Source organism: Echinops telfairi, unplaced genomic scaffold, assembly GCF_000313985.2.
Source record: "Echinops telfairi isolate 266 unplaced genomic scaffold, ASM31398v2 ScPeMD7_41;HRSCAF=154, whole genome shotgun sequence".
In the NCBI taxonomy this organism is placed as follows: Eukaryota; Metazoa; Chordata; class Mammalia; order Afrosoricida; family Tenrecidae; genus Echinops; species Echinops telfairi.
In genome coordinates, this window is record NW_022103939.1 from 1,773,260 (window position 1) to 1,783,082 (window position 9,823).

A 9,823-nucleotide genomic window follows, 5' to 3' on the forward strand; every position below is an offset into this window, starting at 1 on the left:
TCTGCGAATAATGATAATTTTGCTTCTTCCTTCCCCAGATGAATACCTTTAATATCTTTCCTTTGTCTTATGCTTTTAGCTAGGACCTCCAGTACGATGCTAAATAGGAGTGGGGACAAGGGTCATCCTTGTCTGGTCCCCTTTTTCAGTGCAATTGTTTTCGTCTTTTCTCCTTTAACTACCAGGTTGGCTATTGGTTATTCATATATGGCTTGTATAATACTAAGGAATTGTCCTTCTATTCCTATCTTCTTGAGTGTCTTAAACAGGAATGCGTGGTGGATGCTGTTGAATGCTTTATCCACATCCATCGATATTATCATGTGGTTCTTATCATTTTTCCTGCCAATGTGGCAAATAATGCTGATGGTCTTTTGTATATTGAGCCATCCCTGCACCCCTGGTATGAATCCCACTTGGTCTTGGTGAACTATTTTTTAATATGCTTTTGTATTCTATTGGCCAGTATTTTGTTAAGGATTTTTGCATCAATGTTCATTAGGGATATTGGTCTGTAGTTCTCAATTCTTGTGGCATCTTTGCCTGATTTAGGTATCAGAGTTATACTAGCTTCATAGAAAGATTTTGGGAGTTTTCCGTCTTTTTTTTGTTCTGGAATAGTTTGTATAGGATTGGTGTCAGTTCTTCCCTGTATGCTTGGTAGAATTCTCCTGTGAAGCCATCTGGCCCAGGGATTTTTGTTGTTGCTAATCCCTTGATTACCTTGACTATTTTTTCCATTGCTCTGGGTTTGTTGAGGTTCTTGACATCCATCTGGGATAGTCTAGGGAAGGATTGTGTTTCCAAATATTGGTCCACGTCTTCCAAATTGTTGAATTCGTTTGAGCATAGACCTTCATAGTACTGTGTAATTATCCTGTTGATTTCATTAGGGTCTGTTTTAATGTCCTCTGTTTCATCCCTCATCCTTGCAAATGTCGTTTGTCCTTCCTTTCTTTGATTAGGTTTGCGAGAGATCTATCAATTCTTTCAAATAACCAACTTTTAGCAGCATTAATTTTTCCATAGTTTTCTTGTTTTCCCTCTCCTGTACCTTGGCTCTGATTCTTATTATATCTATCCCCTTGCTATTAGTAGGGTTGTTCTGTTGACTCTGCTAATTGTTGTAAGTTTTGTGCCAGCATATCATCCACGAATCTCTCCTCTTTTTTAATGTATGCATTTATTGCTATCAGCCTTCCTCTGATAAATCCCTTTGCTGTATCCCACAGGTTTTGGTATGTTGTATTTTTGTTCTTATTGGTTTCTAGAAACTTCCTGATTTCAGCTCTGATCTGGGTCAATACCCATTCCTTTTGGAATAGGAAATTGTTCATCCTCCAATTGTTTACTCTTGTTTTCTTCACCGTCGTTCTGTTAATTTCCAGCTTTATGGCACAATGATCAGAGAGAGATGTCTGTATAACCTCTATGTGCTTGAATTTACTCAAATTCATCTCGTGTCCCAGTATGTGGTCTATTTTCAAATATATTCCATGTAAACTTTAAAAAAATGCCTTTTTTTTGCATGTGGGTGTAAAGCTCTGAAAATATCTATCAAGTCAAGTCATCCAATTGTGCTATTTAGATCTGTAGCCTCCTACTTGAGTTTCTTTCCCAATGATCTGTCTTTTTCAGAGAGTGGTGTATTAAAGTCACCAACTACAATTGTTGAGCGTGTATCTCTTTATTCATCTTTGGAGTGTTTGATTTACAAATTTCGTAGGTTTCTCGTTAGGTGCATATGTTTATTATGCTCACTGGTTCTTGGTCTATTGTTCCCTTGAGCATTATATAGTACCCTTCCTTGTCTCTTTTTATGACCTGTATCTTGAGATTAATTTTGTCATATATTAAGATCACTACCCCTGCTTTTTTTGCTTTACCATTTGCTTGGTATATTTTTCTCCAGCCTTTAATTCTCAACCTGTTTTTGTCTGCAAGCTTGAGATGAGTCTCCTGGAGGCAGCAGATCGATGGATTATGTTTCCTGAGCCAGTGTATTAGCCTCTGCCTTTTAATGCCTGAGTTCAGATCATTGATATTCAGTGTTATTATATCCATCTGTGCGTTCTGTGATGTCATCTTGTACCTTTTGTGTTGGATATTTTCCTATCTGTCTAACTTATCCGCTTGTGTGTGTGGTTTATGTTTGCCTTCTTTCCACTATTGAGCTGATGCTATCCTGGGGGCTGTTTCCTGTTTGTCGCCCTATGGGTGGAGTTGTTCTATGTGATTGTCTCTTATTTGCCCTCAGTGAGTGTTGATCTTCTGCCCATACTGGATCGGCAAGGACCTTGTGTAGGGCTGAGTTTCTTTTTATGTATTCTTTGAGGTTGTCAAAATCTAATTTGGCTGGGTAAAGTATTCTTAGGTTTGCGTTGTTTTCCTCTAATTTTTGGAATATGTTACTCCATTTCCTCTTCTTCATCGTTTCTGCTGATAGGTCTGAACATACTCTTAGTGAGGTACCTTTATACGTGACTGTTTGCTTTTCCCTAGCTGCTTTTATGTTCTTCTCATTTTCCTCATAGTTGGATAATTTGACAATTATGTGTCTTGGTGACTTCTTCTTGGGCTTCGATCTGGCTGGTGTTCTTTCAGCATCTTGAAAGGTTCCCTGATTTTCTTTTATTAAGCTTTGGACGTTTTCCTCTAAGAATTCCCTTGCTATTTTCGCTGTTGACTTCTTTGTTGGGTCTTGTTCCAGAAATCCAGTTATTCTAATATTGTTTCTTGTCATAGCATCAGACATGGCTCTCAAGTTTTCTTCAGCTTCTATGATTGTCTTATTTGACTGCTTTTTCCGTTTGCTGAGGTCTCCTTGGTTATCCTCTAGGTCACTGGTGCCATTCTCTGCCTCCTCAAGCCTATTGGCAAGGTCTGTCAATTTGTCACAAGATTTTGTTATTTCATCCTTTAACTCTTGTATTTCTCTTTGGTGCATTGCCCTTATCTCCTCTATCATTTCATCTTTTTTCTGCACTGCTTTCCTCATATGCTTTCTGACTTCAAGCAGCATTTTGAAAATTTCTTTTTGTGGCAGGTCAATATCTGCTCCTTCTATGCCCATCGTTAAGTTCTTGACTTCTTCCAGCATTGTTTTCTGTTTCTCCTGCTTTTTCACTGAAGCTGTTAGAACTGGTTGCTCTTAACCTGCTGTTTTAGAGGAGCCTGGAGCCATCTTCCTGAGTTGAAGGGCCCTGAGCTCTCTCTTGGGGGATTCGTATGAGGACTCCTATGAACTACCTACCAGTAGCTGTACTTAGGGGTCAGGCTATCGCTAGATCTTCTTGTGGTTTCCTCTTATCCTAGCCGCCCAGGACTTCATTATTTGGAATGTGTGTTGGATATTCCTCTAATGTGATGCTGGTTGGGTTGTTGTGGGCCCATGAGGGCACTGCTTCCCTGGCTGATCTCTAAGTAAGCTTCACCATTCTTTGTGCACCTCAGCTGGCCTGTGGTGTTTTCCTTTGAAACTGGAGTGCTGAGAGGGCATGTGGGTATAACCTCCTTGGTGTAGAGCTCTGTAGCTGGCAGGTGAATTACCGTAGACTGAAAGATTGCCTTGACGATTGGGTGGATGTTCCCATAGTACCATGGAGCCCCACCGGTGGTGGTCAGGAGTTTCCCCCAATCACTTGTAGGGTCTCTGGAGTTAGGCTGGAGATACCCCCACTGTTTGCAGGGGAGAACCACCTGCTGCTTGGTTTGTGGAAGAGGACCGGTGTGAATCCCCCAGCTGCTTTCCCAGCCAATAAATCCGAGTGGGAACTCTACCAGTTGGGCCTTCAGAGTTGCCCTAGGCAGAGGGGAGTGGCCTGGAGGCAGCTAGTGGCTTGTGACAGGAAAGAGTGAAAGGAGAGGAAGAAGAGAGGAAGAAGAAGACACAGACTGGAGCAACAATGCCAAACAAACTGACACCCACGCACACACACACAAATAAATGCACAGAGTAAACAAAAGTGAAAACAGTAAAAAAGAAAAGAAAAGAAAACAACAAAAAAGGAGAACTGAGTCTGCTGAGGCTGTGGTAGGAAAGAGAGAAGAGCTAGGACAAGAGGAGAAAAGAAGAAAAAGTGAAAGATGAACACAAAGAAAGAAAAAGAAGAAGAAAATGAAAAGGAGAGATATTTTAAAAGTGGATAAAATGTACTAATGTGCTGGACACAAATGATGTATGTATGGATTGTGAAGAGGTGTATGAGCCCCTACTAAAATGATTATTTAAAAAATGGATAAATAATTAGCTGACCCCGTGCTGTGCTGTGTGTAGCACTGACTGGTCCTGTGTGCAGCACTGGCATAGGGGTCAGGCTGCCCACTGGTTGTGCAGAGTTGCCCTAGGTAGAGGGTAGGGGTCTGGGAACCCGCAGTGGCATGTGAATGGAATGAAAAAGAGAATCATACAAGCAGAGAGAGAAGCGAAGAGAACAAAGAAAGAAAGAGGAAAGAAAGAAAAAGAGAAGAAAGAGAAAGAAGGGGAAAAAAATCCTCCAACTGTGTTCACTAAGATTGGCTGTGATGGTAAAGAGGGAAGAGAGAGAGAAGGAGGAAAAGGGAATAAGAGATAGCTGATCCCTGATTGCTTGAATGTGGGGCCAGAGGGGTTTAGACCCTGCCCCACAATAGCAGGTTGGTGTGCCTTTTTAATGCAGAGACCCAGTGGTGCTGGGCAGAATTGCCCTAGTTGACGAGATCGCCTTAGAGGTCCAACAGAGGGTTCCTCAGTAGCACAGCACAGTGTAGATGTTTGTCCCAGCTGCCTTGTGTGGTGTACAGCACTCCCACGGAGGGCAGGCTGGAGTTCCCCCTGCTATTTGCGTTGATTTGCCTTAAGTGGAGGATAGTGACCTGGAAGCCAGTAGTGGCGTATGATAGGAGAGAGTGGGAGAGAAGAGGAGAAAGAGGGGAAAAGATAAAAAGGGGAAAAAGAAGAAAGAGAGGAAAAAAAAACCAACACAAACCTGATCTTGTTGAGACTGACTGCGGTGGGAAAGATAGAAGGGCTAGTGAATGAAGAGAGAAGAAATAGAGTAGTAGGTAAGACTATAACTGAGACTTGATCACCTGTCTGTGAGAGTGGAGGAGTTCCAACTCTTCCTCAAGGTAGTGGGGTGTTGTACCCATTTGATGTAGGGTTCTACAGATGTCGTGTGGGATTACTTTAAAAGGCAAGATCACACCCATGGCCAGGCATCAGTTGAGTGCTGGAGTTCACTCGTATACCTGCCTTGTGCTGTATGTAGCACTGCAGCAGGGCTGGGGGCTGGGGTGTTCCTACAGCCCCATCTAGGGCCCAGGACAGGTAGGACCTCCCCAGCTATGTGTAGAATCACTGAGAAGGAAGCTGGGTTTCTTGTCCTATCTAGACTGCTGGTGCCCTACTAGGTCAGAGGATTTTATTTTTGATCCCTCTGGCCAGCTAGAATAGAATCAAATTGAATTGTCTCCCACATTCTCTGGGCTGCAGCTCCATGCTGTTTGAAGCTGAGATTTGCTACAGCAGGTCTTTGTTATGCAAAAAGCCACCAGGGCCTGTAGCTGAGTTCTGGCATTCCTTAGCAAGACTTCTTCTTATGCTGATTTATGTTAAACGCCCCCCCCCCATGTCCTCCTTGGAGCTGAGCAAGGAGACTGGGGGTTGAGTTTTTAACCAATAATATGTATTTCACCCTTTTTAATATTATGCTTGTGATATGCTCTGATTTGGGGGCTGTCATGCTGACCCCCAGAGGGGGAGATCCAGCTTATCAGGGGTGTTGTTTCCTTCTCAGCCAATTGCAACTAAATTTGCTCCCTGGACTCCAATGATCCGCCTATTTTCTCCCACACCGCAATCTACCTCAGGTAAAAATCTGCTTTTCTTCTACTCTAAATTATGGCTACCTACCCGCCACTGCCACTCCCAGGCTGTGAGCTCAAGGCAGCCAACAGCATGGAGAGCTCCGGCGTGGGGTTCTCCTCATGTCTGGGATTCTGTCCCCTTTAGGGCGTCAGCCTGGAGGAATCGCTGCTCCCAGCAAGTGCGCAGCTGGCGCCCGTGGGCTCGCCAAAGCAAGAGCGGTTTAACGTGTTCTTGGTTTTCCTTGTGAGTGGAAATCACACACATAAAAGGGGTTCAGGTGAGACCCTAGTACCCTATTTCTAATTTCAGGAGTCCACCTCCCTGTTTCCTTCTTCCCAGTTTTCTGGTTTGGCAGCAGGATCTCGGGACGGGTGAGTCCTATCGAGTCGCCATTTTCCCCCTTCATTTTGGAACAACTTTTATTGCTAGGAACATTTGGTATTTCCAAGGAAAAATGATTAGTTTTGGAAGAGAGTACAAAGAAAACAAAAGAAAAAACCTAAAAACCCTCACTGCCATTGAGTCCATTCTGACTCATGGTGACTTAGATAGGATAGGGTAGAAGTTCCCTGTGCGTTTCCAAGACTAGTAGAACGTCTCAGCTTTCTCCTGTGGAATGGCTCTTGTTAGGTGCCATCTGTCCAATCCAATTCCTGCCCAATAGAGCAAATACTGCATGGACATCCACCATCCTTACAATTGTTAGCCCAATGCTAACCACTATGCCACCAGGGCTTTTTGATTGCTAACCCAGGGGTGCTCACACTTTTTCAGCATGAGAGCTACTTATAAAATGATCAAGTCAAAATGATCTACCAACTAAAAAACTGCAAAATATATTTATTTATTACATTTATTCATAAATGCACTGAGAATTCCTTATATGTACAATGTATGTTTATATACCTTGCATAACCGCATGAGTCCATATTGCACAACACAACACAATTAACTATGTATATTTTTTGTCATTACCTGAGTTTATTCTGATGACTTGCACTGAATGGAATGAGCCAGGTATGCATAATCCATACAGTAGCTGCTGACAGCCAGCCTCAAGCACACTTCCAAATGATCATCAGTCATGGCTGAACAGTACTTGGACTTAATGATCTTTATGTGGGACAAGGCTGACTCACATAAAGAAGTAGAACCGAATAATGCAATCAAGGAAATAGCACATTTTCTCATGTTTGTGTACTTTCCCTCTGTAAGTTCCAGAACTGCTCATGTGCTCTGGACTTTAGCTGAATGTCAGCTTGTAGTGTCAAGATCTCCCATTCCGTATGAAAGTGATACATTTTTGTCTTCTTACTTGGTCCAGCTCCCCAACTCATTTTAATACCCTTTCTTATGTTTAAGAGAAAAAAACAAGGTATAAAAATTGGCAATAAATTAGCTTGTCAGTTTTGCTGCCCTTGGCGCAGTTGTTTGTACATGCGTTTGACACTTAAGATTGCATCTGATTGGCTGCGCTGTATATCAATTAAGTGACGGGATTGGTGATAGGCTTATGGCAATTTTTTTAATGCCATGCGATCTACCACACTACATTTGCAATAGACTAGTAGATCGCGATTGACTAGTAGATTGCAATGGATTCATTGAGCATCCCTCCTGCGCTAACCAAGCCAAACCAAACCAAACCAAACTGAACCAAACTCACTGTCATAGGGTCAATGCTGACTCATAGGGCATTATAGAACAGGGTAGAACTGTTCCTGTGGGTTTCCAAGCCTGTAACTGAGTAGAAAGCCACATCTTTCTGTGGAAGATTAGCTGGTGGTTTAGAACTGTTGACCTTGGGATTAGTTAACAGCCCAACTGTTAACTAATAAGCACCAACCAACCAAACTGCCTCATAGTGATCCTCTGTGATTTCCAAGACTTTAACTGTTTACAGGAGGAGAAAGCCCCATCTTTCTTCTGAGCAGCTGTCTGTGGTTTCCATGCAGACCATGCGGATCAAAGCCCAATGGGTAACCATTGACACCATCAGGGCCCCATAAACCACCAACAGGAAATGGCAACTGCTCTCTTTTCCTCTAGCGTTTCAGCCTTCCCTCAGTGCCTCCTACAGGCAGACTCAGACAATGTACTGATATTATAGACCAGTCACCCAGAACCTGAGGTTGCAAAGCAAGCTCTCAAAGTTAGTTTGGGAAAGAGAAAAGATAATCTATTAACCAGCACAGTATTCCCTTCATACATGTTTATATTTGTGTGTATTACACATTGTGGTGGGCATATATGACGGCAGTTTAGGAAAAATTAAGTTATGTATAAACATTTTTTAAAATTAACCAATTAATTTTGTTTAGCCCTCACAGTAAAAAAATTAAAAAATGTTTAATGAAAAAGAATATGGTAAATATCTTAAAAAATTTAAAACATTAGGTATATTTTAATAAAACCAGGATTAACTCTAATTTGAAAACTAAAGTATTAATATTAAGTTCCTATTAAATAATATACTGCTCACCTAAAAAACTAACAGATGCTCTTATACAAATTAATATTTTTATCCTTATGTTACATCTAATATATACTGGCAATACTTAAATTTTGGTAATATTTAGGAGCATTTTAATTATAATTACACTTTACAATACAGCACTGCAGCTATTTGGTAGCATTTTTCATTCTACCCAAACATATGTTCTCATGAAAATATTTTTCAAAAAGCAGTTTTATTGGCATATAATTAACATATTACACAATTCAATAGTTCAAACACATGAAGAAGAGTTGTGCAATCATCACCATAATCAATTTTGGTACTTTATCTTCTTTCTTGTACTCATTGTTATTAGCTACCCATTTCTCCCAATTTCCCCTCCAATGGTCCAAAAAACATTACTGAAGAAAATATTTTATTATGGCTCAAAATATGTTAAGTTGAATATGTAGAGAAACCAAATTAGTGTTTGGTATTTTGTTCTATCTAAAAAGTTAATGAGTCCAAAGAAATAGAGAGATGAGTTAAGATCATTTCATAAAGGAAGATAAATGTGTGTGTCATTTTGGGTGGAGGAGGGAGGCTAGAAAATGGTTAATGTGTCCACATGGAAGAATTCCAGCAGGTGGATGTGGGAGTTAGAAACACCACTCGGTGAATAAAGGGAATAAATGTGTCAGAACTGAGAGAATTAATGTAGCAATAAGCTGGAGTCTGCTTTTTAATTCAGATGACGGGTGTAAGAATAACTTAGGAAAATCAATAATAAATTAAGTGCTAAACCCTTTGAAGAACTGTGACAAGGTGACCTGATATCAGAGATGAGAGGAAATGGCGAAAGGTGAGTATAAAGCAGCAGGTCAGCACCGAGAGTGGCACTGCCTTCAATGAGAAAACACATGGGGAGAACCTCCTGGGCCTTTGAGCTTGAGGTCAGAAACACTCTTTTCACGTGACTACACTCTTCATCCCTCTCTGCCCCCCACCCTTGTCCACTCAAAATGCCTCTGATTTCTACCCTCTATGATTTATCTTGTAGTCAAAATTAAGTAGATATTTAAGGATGGATAGTAATGTTTATTGCATTCCTACCATGTTATAAATTAAGTAAATAATCTATTTGGCACCACTATCCAAGGAAGAAATTTGTAAGCTATTATCTGTATTTTAAAATTGAAAAACCTGAAGTTTAGATTACATCTAAAATCATATAAAAACGGTAATTAGTAAATTGGTTTTTACACCTGGGTCTGTGTTTGTAGATTTGTTTTCCCAAAGACACTACTTTTTTTCTTTTTTTCTTTGTGAATAATATATCACTGTTTCCATGAAGGTCCCAAGAAATAATATAGAACAGTAAAAGATTGTTATCAGTAAATGCAATAAATTAAAAACCTCTGAAAATTTTCTCTTCAATGAAACAACTGGAATACTGGCAAACATTAGAATTTTTTATTACTCTGAAAATTAAATATTATTTTCCTTATTCTGGAAGTTAAATAGACTTGTAGTAACCT